This window comes from Cydia fagiglandana, chromosome 15 (genome assembly GCF_963556715.1).
Source record: "Cydia fagiglandana chromosome 15, ilCydFagi1.1, whole genome shotgun sequence".
Classification (NCBI taxonomy): Eukaryota; Metazoa; Arthropoda; class Insecta; order Lepidoptera; family Tortricidae; genus Cydia; species Cydia fagiglandana.
The window spans coordinates 10,142,442-10,157,330 of NC_085946.1; the positions used below are offsets into that span (position 1 = coordinate 10,142,442).

At 38.0% G+C, this 14,889-nt stretch overlaps 1 protein-coding gene across 1 annotated transcript in view; it reads right to left on the bottom strand.

Annotated features, from left to right (window-relative positions):
- LOC134671340 (uncharacterized protein CG43867) overlaps nucleotides 1-14,889 on the bottom strand; it is a 448,491-nt gene that overhangs the window by 377,687 nt on the left and 55,915 nt on the right. The window contains exon 2 of the mRNA XM_063529166.1: nucleotides 13,768-13,790. The gene's annotated coding sequence lies outside the window, so the exon portion shown is untranslated. The remainder of the gene's footprint in view (nucleotides 1-13,767; nucleotides 13,791-14,889) is intronic.

The following is a 14,889-nucleotide window of genomic DNA, read 5'->3' on the forward strand; positions in this document are numbered from 1 at the left end:
CCATGGACAAGCCTAAATACTGGCTTTTAGAAAGAAACAGCATTGTGCCAAGGAAATATATCCCTATAGATCCGAACACACTTTAGCAAACTCACATCGGACCAACCGTACAGCAACGAACCCCTGTGTGGCTACAATCAGTTTGACACTGACATAAAGGCTATCGAGAACGTAAGTAACTTAGGCTGCGGTCGTACTGCAGACGCCGCACGCAGCCGACAACGTCACGTCGCACGCAGCGTCTGAATGGTGTGTTCGAGAATGCTCGGGAGTGGTCGTTTTCGCTCGCTGCGTGCGGCGTCCCCCCGCCACCACCATTCAGACGCTGCGTGCGACGTGACGTTGTCGGCTGCGTGCGGCGTCTGCAGTACGACCGCAGCCTTACTTTCTATGCATCTCGCTCGTCCTAGCATACTATTAATGTGTTAGATGTATAGAAAGTAAGTAAATTACGTATACGTTAGCATATATATCAGTTTTGACACTGTCAGTGACTCATGGTACGGGTACTGGTCTGTTTGCAGTCCTCCCTTTGATCTAACAGGTTATCTTAACCTGAAGGCGATGGAAACACGTTCACGATCCACCGTCATACGTGGATTAAAAACAAATGCGTTCAAAACTTTAGCATTTAGCGAATTCGTTTTTAGGGTTCCGTACCCAAAGGGTAAAACGGGACCCTATTACTAAGACTTCGCTGTCCGTCCGTCTGTCTGTCACCAGGCTGTATCTCACGAACCGTGAAAGCTAGACAGTTGAAATTTTCACAGATGATGTATTTCTGTTGCCGCTATAACAACAAATACTAAAAACAGAATAAAATAAAGATTTAAGTGGGGATCCCATACAGCAAACGTGATTTTTGACCAAAGTTAAGCAACGTCGGGCGTGGTCAGTACTTGGATGGGTGACCGTTTTCTTTTTGCATTTTTTTCCGTTTTTTTTTTTGCTTTATGGTACGGAACCCTTCGTGCGCGGTTTTTTTTTAGCAACGGAGGCTTTACGGCGTCAAGTCACACTGCACGATCAATTTTCACCACATTATTTACAACGCCGTAGAGAACTGTCAAAGTGCGGCATTCTGCGCGTTCACAATGGCCAAGTCTGAGTTGCAAGTGCAGTCGGAGATTTATGCAAGTTGCCAAGTTTGCTGTAGGGTCACCAAATAATTCTTTCGCCTTTGAAATATTGAAAAAATGCCAAGTTTAGTTACTTAACTTAGCAGTGGCGCTAGTGTGCACGTTGATGGGCTGTTAATTATTAACGTGCAATGCGCTCAAATTGTCAAACTAGCTGAACAACTAACTGCTAACGTGCTTAACCGTTTTGGACAAATAATCGTCAAACTTATGTGGCAAATATAAAGGAAGAAGGTTAACTAATTTACGGTGACAAACCACATTACGGCCTATCAAAGACCAACCAAGAGTTAGTCAAATTAGAAAATGTTTATAGATTGACTGATTTTGAATTGTCGTCTAGGCAAAACGTATAACAATGTCACTTGCAAAATTTTAACCAAACACAACAATACATTAAGTGTCCGTGTGATCGAAATAAATGGTAACCCTACCAACAAAATGTGAACTGAAATCTATTCAGATTTCAGTTCCAGCGGTTTTAAATAGCTATTCAACGACTTGACCACTTTAAACTAATATTTACGACAGTTTGTTAACTAAATCCTGAGGTTCGCAACGCAATTAATGGAATTAATCGAGGTGTGAAATCCGCAAAAGGAAAACTGTCGAAAAAAAAATGGATATCGAATAAAAAAAAATGTTACACCGCATACTTGCTTCTGGTTTGTTATGATTGTTATGATTCGAGCTTATTGTAATTTTTAAGTAAATAAATTTAAAACATAGTTAAGTTATTGAGTTTAGTTTACATGGTTTATGTATTGAATAAAATCTAATTTACTGTTTAAATTACATTCGACATTTAAATATTTTGAAGGTCGATACCATTCCCGAATAATTTTATGTATAATTTTAGTCCGGCTTCGGACCGACTTTTTACAAGCCTGCACGAGGACCCCCAGCCATCCCAACCCTTCCAAAGAAACTCAGGATTTTTGTCATGGAAATTACGAGATTATTTGCGTTTTAAAATAAACCGATTAAGGACAAACAAAGGCGCGCGTCTTTGAGAAAAGTTTAATTGTGTTAGGGAGTCTCCCTGTGTCGCTGCACTGAATATACGCGAGCAACTGATATTAATCCATGAATAAGCTTTGCGATTGTTTTAATATTAACGTAAATTTAAATTCTTGGAAGCTCGTAATACAACTTTGTTCATAAATATATGTCAATTCTAGACCAAATTCAAGTTACAAATCACACCACACTTGGCATTCCAACATACATACGAATATAAACATCCGTACCGTACCTGCAGTTTATTTTTGATAAAAATGCTCCTTAAGATCTTAGGGTCAACAAAGTTTAGTTCGAACACCTCATGACTACCCGTGTGAACTATCTTGGAATTATTCTATATTTCACCCGCTCCACCTCCAGAGTTAATTCAATTTGTGAGCCATAGATTTCCAGCCGAGATAACTCCCACTAAGCTGTTCATTTAGTTTTGGATGGAGTCGTTTAGCGAAGCGATAAAACTGTCTGAGGCTGGAGCTAAGGCGAAGACTGTGTGATTCAATCACACTTACAGTCGCCATCAGATATATCTGAGCGGCCAAGGTGTTCACAATACCTGAACACGCACTCTAACGCCTTGACAATAGAGGCGTGTTCAGATATTTGTCAGCACCTTGGCCGCTCCGATATATCTAATAGCGACTGTACCTACAGTCTACACTAACGTCCGTTAGATTTAATGCATCTTAAGTAAATTAGAAAACCAACTTCGCGATTCTAATTATGATTAGAAGGCATATTCTAATTATAATAAAAGGAAAACAATCTGGATTTGTTATGGATATATAGATCGACAGTAAATTGTCATTTCTTCAATTCTATAGAAACGTCACTTTTGACATTGACAGATCATTGACTGTTATTATAATCGGAATACGCCTCAAGAATTTTTGTGATTTTCGTAGTTCTTTCGTTTATTAGATGAAGGCTGAGTTACGAAGTGATACGTCGTAGCCAACTGTAGCATTATTTAGTTCTCTCGGTAAGTTTGTAGCGTTTGTAAAGGCATGGAGGCAACCCTATACACTATAACAGCGGTCGGCAACCCGCGGCCCGCGAACCTCTCGCTTGCGGCCCGCGAGCCTCCCTGGCTATTTTGTATGTAATATTAACAAACGACAATGTCTTATAAAGTCATAAATATTAACAAAGTGCGGCCCGCGTCAATTTCGTTAACTACTATGTGGCCCTTGGCTACTAAAATGTTGCCGACCGCTGCACTATAATGATGAGGGCAGGGCATGACCGGTCATTATTTACTTAATCGTATGGTGTATACATAAACATTCTCAAATAATATGTATATAAGTAAAGTAACTAAATAAAACAATTATAAATCTACATTCAGGGTCCCGAGCCACGAGGTTACGTCAGGTGTTAATTTATACAGATCTTCCGGGGGGCCGGGAAAAGAGGGCAGAGGGCAGCGCTGCATAATATGCTTAACAGTTTGAGCCTCATTGTGAAGATCCTTGGGCTTTTGATTAGATTTTTATAACGAGCCGTAAGGTGTCCCGCTGCTGGGCAAAGGCCTCCCCTCTAGACTTCCAATCCTCCCGATCAAACCCAGCATCCGCATCCGCCCATGCAGTTGCTAAGAAATGCGCCCAGGTCGTCCCGCCACCATCTCCCGACCTTAGGCCGACCTTGCCGGCGTTTACATTGTGGCACCCACTCCGTGGCTCTGTGTGGGTGCATACGTCGTACATGGCGTGCCCAATCGCATCATTGATCAGATTATTTACAATAATTATGATATATGAACCTGAGTCGCAGAAAAGGTGAAATACAATAAATAGGTACCTATTTCAAGAACCCGACGTTATGAAGATTTGCCACAGCTTGAAGAAGTTATTGCTCAATATAATATTTATCATTCGTAGATAACTAAGCCACTGATTGCGGACAAAACCCAAAACAAAGCAAGCCTATAAATGTACATTTTAATTAGGTACAGCTTAGAACAATATTATCAGTGAATAGGGTTCCCCCAAATATGTCGACGCGGAATCGGCAAAATCCGATAAAGCTTTATGTCTGCGCAATAAGAGCGATCAAGTCGTCGTCCGGCTCGGCTCGAATCGGCCGGCGCCTGCCGACGCGTCGACGGCTTTTTCGCTCTTATTGCACGGGCATAAAGCTTTTTCCTATCGGCTTTTGCCGAATGCGCGTCGATATATCTGGGGAGACCCTTACTAACACACAGTAAATGAAATCTAATCGTGTCCACTAGGTGCTCTACTTAGTTAGGTCGCGATTATTTCACGATTATGATCATCATCTTATGGCTCCTCTACACGATGGGCCAACGCCGGCCACTCCAAGGGACGCATTTATGCGTTAGAGGGAGCAAGTGATATTGCTATCTCATTCTACCGCATGGCTGCGTCCCTTGGAGTGGCCGGCGTTGGCCCATCGTGTAAAGGAGCCATTATGCCGTCGATTTCTTTGGCTGTATCCACGCTAGACGATTCGAGCACGAGCCGAGCACAAATTCGGTGTCGGTCCACACTACACGAATTTGTGCTCCGCTCGTGTTTGGCATTTTTTGATATATTGAGGAAAGAGGTGGAACTAGCGACACTTAGTAATAAACAAACGTTTAATTTACAACATACTCGTAATACTGCTTAAACATATCGCATCTCAAGAAGCATATGCAGATCTATAAAATTATGGTACCGATTGGATTTAGATGTCCTCTATTAACGCTGTACTGTATTCGTCATATTAATAATATGCGTAGTTCAAGACATTAGCGTTTCTTAGCTTTAATTTGATAAAACAGGGCTAGAACTTTTTTGTGCGTTTCTCAGTACAAGTAGCCGCGCTACTGTAAGCCATGTCAGTGCACGTGTTATAAACCGCGGCGCCATCACGCGTAAAGGCCAAATAATTAGCTCGGAGTCATGTGCCTCCTGCCAATACCTACCGTGAGTAGGTACAGTCTACGTCAAAGATATGTTTACACTTTTGCAACTTACTCCTTTGTAATAAGGCGAAAATTGTACACATATCTTTGACGTAGACTGTACAGCGTTTTTCAGGCCCACAGTTCGCGCTGGTATAAGTAAGACTGTGCAGGTGTAATAAACCGCGGCCCCATCACGCGTAACGGCCCCGTAATTAGCTCGCAGATACGTGCCTTCTACCAACATCGTTGGTCGATCGAAGATGCTATCTCCCACATACCGGTAAACAGAACAAATAGCTTAGGTACCTATATCCTCCTAAGGCCCAGCCATACAAATGAAAAATCCAGAAATTGCCACTAAAATTTGTACCTTTAGTGCAGGTAATAGAGTTCATTTTGGTTTTGTTTGAAAATTTAACGAAACAAAACAAATGCGTCTCTGTTCCAATTGTATATGATTTAAATTTCATCGAACTGAATAAGTACTATAGGTAGGACCTTGGGCCTTAGGAGGATATTTACCTATTTGGGTATTTTTGAGATTATAACAATGTTAAATTGACACCTTTTAATGAATATCAAAAAGCGGAGTTTATAATTTTTAATCACTACTATTTTACTCGTATTATCAATTTCAAATGAGCAGAATAAGGGCGGATTGCAAGTTACAGCCGTAAAATAAAAGAACATCTTGTAATACCATCATGGTTGCAATAAACGATTATCATTATATAATTATGAACTGATTTACGTTAAATATGACGGATGGAGCTACGAAGACAGACGGTCCAACTGGTCCCTTACGTATAATCCTTAACAAAACTTAAAACAAAAGCTACCAATTAAAACAAACTATGTACATTATGTATTTTACGACGCCTTAATTAACATTAACATTAACAAAAGAACCTTAATAAAACTCGCATCCACACTGAGAGAAAAGTACAACAAAAACACACTTAGAATTACAAAAATAAACTTAATCCGGGGACAAGGAGAGTCAACTAATAGGAAAAAATTGACTTTTGCAAATTTCTATTAGTTCTTGCAATTTCTATTACCTGTTTGTTGAAATTATATTTGGGAAATCTGAGCTGTTTTTAGAAATAAATAAACTTTTCAGGAATAGTGAAACGTCCATAATTATTACTAAAACTTCATTTTTTCCCCCAGTACAGAACTGTTTTTTAATTCCTGGTGATGATTTTTCTCTCAGTGCAAAAGCCAACTTCCAACTAGCAACGAACGTCGCATACGTAAGATAAAGCACAACTATTTTCATTTCATTTTCATACAACAGCAACAATCTGCATAATTTATATCCCCGCTCGGAGGAAACGTTTACGTTGATATGAGTTTAGCTTTATTGTCTATTAGCCCTGACACAGAAAAAAATATCCTCATTTTTTTTCAGGGTTTGAAAAACGTTGGCAAACAAGTATACCACGATCCCTTTAAAGCTAGAGTGAATAAGCTGTTACTGAACTGGTGAGCTCCATCTTAGGCTCTGTCTTCAATTTCCATCAGCTGTGACTAGAGCCAATCGCCGATCAGTTTATTATAATAAAAAAATACGGCTCGCCTTATGGTAAACGGTCTCCAAAGTCTACGGACACCTGTTATAGTGATGGTGTTGTAGTGCAAATGTGTATATCTGCTTCTCTGGCAAGTCCTACAGCTTTGTGTTTGAAGATTAACTGATTAAAAGAAACGCAGTACTATTAGCACGGCATATGCGCAATTATGCTAATTCTAATCATGGCATAAGAATGTCTAGAAAGGGAAGTTGAATAAAATAATCCTAAAGAGCAGTGTAGTAAAAAAGAGAAGTTTAATTTCAGGTTTATAACCTCTCTTTTTAAAGTTTTTGTCCAGGATACAATACAATAGAAAATTCAGCTTATCCATTATTACTATAGGTAGCACGTAGCACTAGAGTAAGATGTTATTTGATTACTAAAAAGATTTATATTTTTTCTAACAACAGGTAGCAGCTAAAAGCGGAAAACAGCCTAATTATATTCTATTCACAAATAAAATTAATTAGTTACCCAGAAAAAAGATAACAGGAAAGAATTTAAAACAGTCATATTTCCCCCGAATTCGTTCTGATAAGATAAGAGATCTTAAAACGCTTTAATTAAGGACATAACAGATGGCGCGCTGGATACACGAGAATCGTAAAATAAAATAAAACCCGGAAAAAAATCATCGTAAAATCCGGAAGACAAATTAAATTTTTATTTTTTCTGGGACATATAATGCTATGTATTTTAATAAAACCGAATTACTTAGGGCGGCCGTAAAATTTGAGCTCCGAATTAACGGGGACAGTCGTTCCGGATTTACGGGCATCCGGTTGGAGTAATTCTATTCGTTCTTTATACTTGTCCACTTTTAATGGCATTTCATTTCCGGTACGACGATGTACGTCGTTCATATATACATACAGGGTGCTTCCTGTAACAGGAGCAATTTATTGGTTAAACTAAAGGCTGTAGGTACTCCTCAAACTGACCAACATTTGTTCAGCAACTTTTAAAAATTATGAATCCTTTAGACTTCCTATTTTTCATACAAAATAAATATTGCCTTCAATGTACGCTGACATCACATCAGTGTGTTTGACGTTGCTTGCAATACATTGCGTCTTAGAATAAACTTTAAAGTGTAATAAAAATCAAACCATGAGTTATTTTCAAAAGTTGCTGAACAAATGTTGGTCAGTTTGAGGAGTACAGCCTACAGTGTAATTTATTGCTCCTGTTACAGAAAACACACTGTATATGTAGGTCTTACGAGAATTTAAAATTTGATATGGGTCAAATCCAAACATTTAAGACATAGGTACCTGAGTAGGCTGAGTACAACCGCAACACAAAAGGGTCGGCAGATTTTGAGGACTGCAAAGTTTGAGCAAACGTAATTAGGGGTATTTCTCCCTATTAATCACTTTTGAACGTGAAGCATTTAAGGAGCGACTTACACAAATCTGATTAATTCAGTTTGATTGGAAATAACTAGAGTCGGACCAAGCTAACTTTGCGTGGCATTTCCAATGGCAAAGTGTGGCAATGTCATGATTAATATACGAGGTTTATAATGACACTTGGTCTGTTTAAGCAGGCGTGGCTCACTCCGCGATTTCGTGGCTTTACTACAGGTAGCTAAAAGCACATCCGTTCCACACCAATTTTTGGGAAAGCTTTGGCGTGGCGCCGTCGCCACCTAGCGACCATACCTGTGCTGATCGTAACAGACGCGTTTTGTTAGAGAGTGAGTCTTCTGTACCTAATAGTACTATTATTTATTCTGTGGTTTAAGTCGGTTCAAAGTTAGCGTAGACGGACTCCTATACTAAAACAGTAACAATACGTTTTTTTAGATAGATGGGCATTCCTTTAAAACAACTTCTTATCCTAAAGGGTGAGTACTATTAAATTGTCGCTAACATATTCCGTTTTTTTTTCTAGACTCTCAACCTTTTTGGTAAAACTTATTATATATATCAAAATTAGAATGTATTGGCATCTTTTATTCTTAAAAAAAAACATTCACTTGTATTTGTCTTTCAAGATGTCGTCAAAAGAAAAAAGCGTGCGCGATTTAATTTTGCAAAAATTTACTATGAATCCCTATATATCTACTTTGGAACTTGCAAAATCGTGCAATACAACTCGGAGAACAGTGCAAAGGACCATAAAAAAGCTAAAACGAGGTAAAACTACTGAAAGAAAGCAGCGAGAGGGTCATCCGACAAGAAAACGGAACAAAAAGTTGGAATCAAAGGTGTGTAAGCTGTTTGATCAAAATCCGGCTATTTCGTCCCGAGATGTGTCCAAAAAAGTTGGAACAAGCCAAAGCAATGTACAAAAAATAAAAAAAAACTGCGGTATTGTTACATACAAAAAACAAAAAGCTCCGAAAAGAACGGTTGATCAGTATAATCGAGCAGTTCGACGTTCTAGATCAGTGGTTCTTAACCTGGGGGTAATTACCCCCGTGGGGGTAAAACTGGTATTTTACGGGGGTAATAAGCTAACCTAATATAACAATACAACAAACGTACACGTTTTATTTTTTATTACCATTGGGAGGAGGGGTAAAATCAGGTTCCCTAGTTAGTCATAGGGGTGACCGGACTGAAAAGGTTAAGAACCACTGTTCTAGATTATTGTACGCCTTGTTTGTTCAAAATACAGCAGGTTGCTTAATCATTGATGACGAAACGTATGTAAAGGCTGATTTCAATTCAATACCAGGCAATCAATACTTTTCTTCCCGCAACGTCTCGGGTCTGCCTGAATCAGAAAAAGTGATTCCAGTCGAGAAATTTGCCAAAAAGTTCCTCGTGTGGCAAGCGATATGCCAGTGCGGTATGAGAAGTTCGCCTTTTGTAACCACTGGCACAATTAACACAGATATTTATATATCCGAATGCCTAAAGAAAAGGTTGTTGCCACTTATTAAAAAGCACAATTGTTCGACATTATTTTGGCCGGATTTGGCAAGTTGCCATTATTCATCTAGAGCTATGGATTGGTATAATTTGAATTCTGTCGATGTTGTACCAAAGGGATTAAATCCGCCAAATTGCCCAGAATTACGGCCGATAGAAAAATACTGGGCAAATATAAAAACAAAATTGCGGAAAACATGCCAACCGGCCACATCATTGCCCGATTTCAAAAGGAAGTGGATTAAATGTACTAAACTTATCACAAATGATTCCGTGCAAAATTCTATGAGTCGGGTCAAGAGTAAAGTCCGAGAATTCTCACGTCGTGCTTTAGACAAACAATAAAACGGTTTTAGCTCGCCTATTTTATCATAAACTTACCAATAATAAACATTTTTGAATTTTATTGTATATTATTTTATTGTATAAAATTTTATTCAAATTGCGACAATTTAATAGTACTCACCCTTTAATAGCTAATAAAATTAATTATACTGTCTCCTTCTTGTCCAACATCGATTTGTCCACTCTTCCCGTCTCAGAATTCAATCTACCATCCTGTCTGCATAGTTTAAAAAACACCGCAAAAAACCTATTCAATACGCCAAGTTTAAAGCAAGAACAACAGGCAAAGTTGGCCAAACTAAACGTATGGGGAAAGTTGAAGGACTCCCGGAGAATGATAAACACTTGCGGTGGCGGAAGAAAATAGGGCCTCCTATAAATCAGAAAAACTCTCTCGACACCAGTCGCGGCGCAGTACCGAGATAATGAACAGAACACGGAAATGTAACGTTACGTTGTATATTTCTACGAAAGAAACGCTTTGGTGCCACTTTTATTATATTAAACCCCAAAATGTTGTATACGATTCCTGAATGGGTCTTCCCGTTGATATGTGGATGTTGACCGCAATGGTAACTCTTATCAACGAAGGGTTCCGCGCCCTTACGCAAAAAACGGCAAAAAATCACGTTTGTTGTATGGGAACCCCACATATTTATTTTATTCTGTTTTTAGTGTTTGTTGTTATAGCGGCAACAGAAATACATCAAGTGTGAAAATTTCAACTGCCTATTAGCTATCACATTCATGAGATACAGCCTGGTGACAGACAGACGGACAGCGAAGTCTTAGAAAGCTTTTAAAGCTGTCGCTAGCGTAATCGTAAGTGTCAACTTGGTAGTCGTGCAGAACCTTTGCCATATTATATCACATCACTACACTAATTATATGTACTTTCTCATCTACTGTTTACTGTGAATGAATGTATGAAGTTCCCGGCTAAACGTAACAGGAAAAGTAATAATTGTTGCCATTCCGCCGTGAGAAGAGAGCGGTAATAAACTGATTTAACGTCGGCTTGTTACGACCGCCGTATCACGCTAACAGGACGCTAAGGGCTGTCAACTACAAACTTAAAATATATGAGGCATTATGAGGCACATTATGATGCCTAAAGATATCCGCATGTTCTCATATCGATACAATCGACGACACAGGAAAATCTTATTACAACGACATAAGGTCTACATCAACTGTGTTGCTGTTAGTCCCTAAATCGAGGCATCACGTAACTCAATTCAAATTCGAGGCAACTATTCGCAACGCAGGCGCACTGGCAAATTGCAGGCGTAAATCGCACATCCAAGTCCGTCTGCATTACTCACGAGTGGACCGAGCGCCACGGAACGAAGATTTCTACGGAGGTGACGAGAAAGCAGTCACAGCAAAATGGCCACGTTTGTTCGGCAAACCGGAGCTTGTTTCGTTTTTCATCCAGACTTGCAGGACATCCTGCCAATGCGAGGCCAAATCGAAAAAATTATAAAACAATCTCGAATTGGTTTTCCCCGTACTATCTTTAACCCCTCATTAGGGAATTTTAAAGGACAGAGCAGAAAATATAAAGGAATTGTCATTGCCAAAGCAATGCTAGAAAATATGTAATCCATCTTGAAATGGTTGAACCACTTTTCGAGGATTTCTTTTGGTCCTGAGACATAACCGTCACCACTCGTTGAAGTTCATGTACAGATTATTTATTATTTATTATTATTTATTTATTAACATAAAAATATACATCTTATACAATTAGTGTCCCACAAAACAGTTTACACGGTTTGACTGTGGGATCGTGCAGTCTCTACTCTCTTATATTAGAAAAAAATTATAATCTACGATCGTTTAGTAGAAAGATCACTTATTCATTTTGTCTTATTACCTATTAGTTTGTTTTATTACCTATTAGTTTTTTGGAAGATGGACAATTGTAGCGATAAGTGATAACTTGTTCAACCGGCGTATTATGGATGACTTTATCCATCTTTATCCACGTGATAAAATAACTGTCACTTTTTAACACCGTGGGATAGAAAGTGACTGACACCGTTTTATCACGCTGTCACGTAGACAAGAACGACCATCATATCCGTACAGTTTAAGTTTCGTGAGCAATAACATTTGGCATTCCTTTCCTAACAATTCACCTCCATCCCTTCTTTATCCGCTGGCAAGCAGACGATAACCGCAAGGCGCGTACAAACGGCCATACTTAAAATAATATAAGTCTTCCGCGAAACTTAAGCCATAAAGCGGCAGACAGAGCGGGACATTTTTCATTGCGTAAACAATTATACGTCCGGTCTTCTAATTGCCCGAGGAAATGGCTTTGGGAAGAGCATAAAGGGGAAATTGTTTTGTCTAGGATCACTTAATTAATTGAATTCTTTATTTATTGAAGTTGGAGATATAAAAACAATTTTAAGTTTATACAATTCGTGATCAGCATGAGATTTCTTTAAGTATAAATCAATACTACAAACTTCTGGTTAATAGTTTCAGTATCCTGTCCTCTCATGATATGGCTATCTATACGAATATATTTATATGTAGCAATTTGCATATTGCTATAAAAAAAAGGTACTCTTGAGGACATCTCGTAAATTATGTATTTATCACAAAATAAATGGTCCTGATTCTGATATTTTTCATGGATAATTAAGTAATATAAAATAACTTTATTTGTTCTCTCGTATGATTGATTTAGTCCGTAAGTCTTGGTTAGATTAGAACTAAATAAACCCAAACATTCATTACAATTATTAGCATTCGAGCTAGCAAAACCGTAGCAAATGACAGTTGAATGTAAAGGTTAGCGTTCATATGTCATGAATCATCATCATGACTCATGATAACATAGTCAATATTTTTTAAATTTTAAAGTTAAATTTGTATTTCATTTCAGGAAAGTAAATTATTAAATTACTTCTTTAAATTTTTGTTTATTTGAACTCAATTTGTTTACTCTTAATATGAAATACAAAATAAATTCTACCTACTTATAACGTAATGATGTGTGTATAGCACAAGGATGTAAATACCTTATTTAGCGTAATCACACGCAAACAGATCTTAAATAATTAATTTAAAACATAGTTTTTGTATTTGACTTAGTAAATACGTATATATGCGTCAACCTTAATGTGCAACTGCTACGGTTTTGCTAACTCGATTGCGAGGTATGTTAATAAGTAACACTTTTTACGTTAATACAAGTAAATTAGTCACCAAGCTGTCTATGTAAAACATATTGCTCAACACGCCTGTCAAGATATCACGCATGACGAACATCTTACGCGACTTAACACATGTCAGTGGCATGTTAATCTAAAAGCTTACAATCTGCCGTATTCGAACTTCAAGATATTCACATGAGACGACACGTACTAGATCCATTCTAGATACGTTATAGTTTAGATATCAACCAGTTCTCTTTTGCAGCGCAATTCGGGCAACCAATGTCACTTTTACGTTAGATAGAGTAAGATATATATATTAGATGTGAATTGGATCTCTATGTCATATTCTGTGGAAATCGTTCAAGAGTATCTCCAGAATCGCGCAAATGTCAAATTTGACAGGTTAGATCTTAGTAGTAGTAGTAGTAAAACACTTTATTGTACAAAAAACAAAACAAAACAGGAAAAATAACATTCGTCATTAGTACAAAGGCGAACTTCTTAAACATATCTTAAACATATCTTTATCGTATCTTGGTGATGTCTAAAAGATATCTAATAGATGTCTATTTCAAAATCCGAATCGGGCCCATTCACTGTCGATTCCGTACCAATTAAACTCGTGTTGACATGTTAAGATGCTCACTTCAAAAGCTAGTTGCCTTTTGGAGTATGTAATGTGTTAATGTAAGATATGTAGATTAAGATACTCACATATGCGACAGGCAGCGGTTGATCTGTAACAAAATTATTATAATCAATATTTTTCATTGCAAAATTAAGACATTATGTTCTGAACAGATATAAATCGCGGACAGGGATATAATTACACATCGGTAACTGGTGGCATTTAGGTAGCACTTAAAAGATCAGTTTAATTAATTCCTTTTTTTGTGGTTTCTTTTTCTCGACTCGTAGAGGAATTAGTGTTGTTTATTAATTTTTAACTCTGATTAATATTATTAACTACTTAATTCAAATAATAATTAAGAATAATTTTTTTAACTGCTACCTAAATGCCACGAGTTACCGATGTGTAGATATAATACTTCAAGCAAACTGAGATATAATATATTCTTTGGAGTGGCCTTCTATGGAGTGGACACACGATCTCTTGAATGGTTTGCGGGTTATCTTACAGGACGCACACAATGTGTTGAGGTACGTGATGTTAATGGTGTAGTATCTGCATCTAATCCCCTAACTGTTACACGGGGCGTTCCGCAAGGCTCTATTTTGGGCCCCCTCCTATTTATTTTGTATAGTGCAGATGTTATAAATAATATAAATTACTGTAATTATCACTTGTACGCTGACGATATTCAATTGTATATTTCATTTAAGCCAAATGAAACTGACTCTGCAGTTGACAAATTAAATTCTGATTTAGGACGCATAGCAAAGTGGTGCATGTCGAATAATCTTGTCCTGAATGCAAATAAGTCAAAATTAATGATATTTGGTTCAAATAAGCGACTAAGTGATCTTGAGACTTACGTGCCACAAGTAGTTATCATGGGTGATATCTTAGAGCGTGTTTACGTAGCCCGTAACTTAGGCCTTATTATGGATGATAAGCTGCGCTTTGAAGAACACGTCACGGAACTAGTGCGAAATTGTTTCTACAGGCTGAATGTGTTATATCGTTTTCGAGACTTTATTAAAGTAGACTTACGAATAAATCTCTGTGACTCCTTAATTTTGTCTAAGTTGGGTTATGCCGATGGTGTCTATGGCAGTTGCTTGCTGGCGCGTACTTCTACTTTGGTACAGCGTATACAAAATGCTTGCACTCGATATTGTTTTAATGTACCACGCCGTTCCCATATCACTCCA